The sequence below is a fragment of the Mastomys coucha genome, unplaced genomic scaffold (assembly GCF_008632895.1).
Source record: "Mastomys coucha isolate ucsf_1 unplaced genomic scaffold, UCSF_Mcou_1 pScaffold11, whole genome shotgun sequence".
NCBI lineage: Eukaryota > Metazoa > Chordata > Mammalia > Rodentia > Muridae > Mastomys > Mastomys coucha.
Genome location: NW_022196893.1, coordinates 2,528,936 through 2,531,319, shown reverse-complemented (window position 1 = coordinate 2,531,319; position 2,384 = coordinate 2,528,936).

Here is a 2,384-nt window from a genome sequence, read left to right as displayed (position 1 = left end):
AAAAAGAAAAGTGTACACGAATTACCTTCTTGGACTCTGATCTTGACTGGTGTACATCTGTCTGCTTCTAGCACCTGAAAACCTTGACTTCCACACATCAATGCCCTGTAACACTGAATACTGAGACAAATGAAACCTTTCTCTGTAAGCTGATTTTTTAAATGTATTTAACCACAGCAACAGAACCAAGAACACAACAGAACCAAGTACCTATAAACTTGTAATTGAATATGATAATGTTTCCTATCATATATTAAAATGCAAACCTAACCATGATGAGGGAAACTGTGGTCTTCTCTTCACTGCCTACTCAGGGCCTGTCAGCATCCTTAGGCTAGCACCACTGGCCACAACATGGTGTGTGAAGAAGGGTATCAGAGGAAACTGGCCAACAGTCGGAAGCCATCAGGCAAACTCATATGTCCTCTCTGCTTATAAGTAAGCATAGTCCCAGAGGTTTTCAGTGAGGCTTATAGGGAGTTAATATGTATATCAAGACAAGATCAATAAACAGCTGTCTCAAGCCATATTTTTTGCCCGAAGCAGAGGAATAAGTTAAACAACACCAATCTGTCCTTATTTTGAGCGTAATAATTTATTCTCTGTGGATTTCTCTGCATTGACTTCAAATTTTAAAAAAAAGCTTTCATTTATTATTTATTCATTTTAATATATTGTTCCTAGTATTTTTTTAAAGATCTGTGGTGCACCTATAGTTCTACCTCACTCCTCTTTTTTTTCCTTTTATTGTATATTTTCTTTATTTACATTTCAAATGTTATCCCCTTTCCAGGTCTCCCTTCTGGAAAGCCTCTATCCCATTCCCCCTTCCCTCTATCTCTATGAGGGTGCTCACCACCCACCAAACAACTCCTGCCTTCCTGCCCTGGGATTACCTTACACTGGGGCACTGAATCCCCTCAGGCCCAAGGGCTGCTCCTCCCACTGATGTCCAACAAGGGCATCCTCTGCCACATATTCAGCTAGCACCATAGGTCCCTCCAAGTGTACTCTTTGGTTGATAGTCCAGTTTCTGGGAGCTTAGGGGGTCTGGGCAGTTGACACTGTTGCTCTATGGGGCTGCAAACCCCTTTAGCTCCTTCAGTCCCTTCTTCAACTCCTCAATCTAGGACCCCTCACCCAGTCCAGTGGTTGGATGTAAGTATCCTCCTCTGTATTTGTCAGGTTCTGGCAGAGCCTCTAAGAAGACAGTTATATCAGGCTCCCTTCAGCAAGCACTTCCCTGTATCCACAATAGCATCCAGGTTTGGCAATTGTATATGGGATGTATCCCCAGGTGAGGCAGTCTCTGGATGGTTTTTCCTTTAGTCTCTGCTCCACAATTTGTCTCCATATTTTCTCTTGTAAGTGTTTGTTCCCCCTTCTAAGAAGTACTGAAGCATACACACTTTGGTCTTCTTTTTCTTGAGCTTCATGTGATCTTTGAATTGTATCTTGGGTATTCTGAACTTTTGGGTTACTATCCACTTATCAGTGAGTGCATACTGAGTGTTGCTTTTGTGAATGGGTTACCTCACTCAGAATGATATTCTCGTTTCATCCATTTGCCTGTGAATTTCATGAAATAATTGTTTTTAATAGCCAAGTAGTATTCTATTGTGTAAATTTTTCACATTTTCTGTTTCCCTTCCTCTGTTGAGGGACATCTGGGTTGTTTCCAGCTTCTAGCTATTATAAATATGGTTGCTATGAACATAGTGGAGTATGTGTTCTTGTAATATGTTGGAGCATCTTTTGGGTATATGATCAGGAGTGGTATAGCTATGTCCTCAGGTAATACTATGTCCAATTTTCTGAGGAACCACCAGACCTATTTACAGAATGGTTGTACCAGCTTGCAATCACACCAACAATGGAAGAGTGTTCCTCTTTCTCCACATTCTTGCCAGCATCCCCTGTCAACTGAGTTTTTGATCTTAGCCAGTCTGACTGGTGTGAGGTGGAATCTCAGTATTGTTTTGATTTGCATTTCCCTGATGACTAAGGATGTTGAACATTTCTTTAGGTGCTTCTCTGACATTAGAGTTTCCTCAGTTGAGAAGTCTCTGTTTAGCTCTGTTCCACATTTTTAATAGGATTATTTGATTCTCTGGAGTTTAACTACTTTTAGTTTTTTGTATATATTGGATATTAGCCCTCTACTGGATGTAGAATTGGTAAAGGTCTTTTTCCAATCTGTTGGTTGCCATTATGTCCTATTGATCGTGTCCTTTGCCTTACAGAATCTTTGCAATTTTATGAGGTTCCATTTGTCGATCCCTGATCTTAGAGCATAAGCCATTGGTATTCTGTTCAGGAACTTTTCCCCTGTGTTCATGTATTCAAGGCTTTTTCCCATTTTCTCTTCTATTAAATTCAGTGTA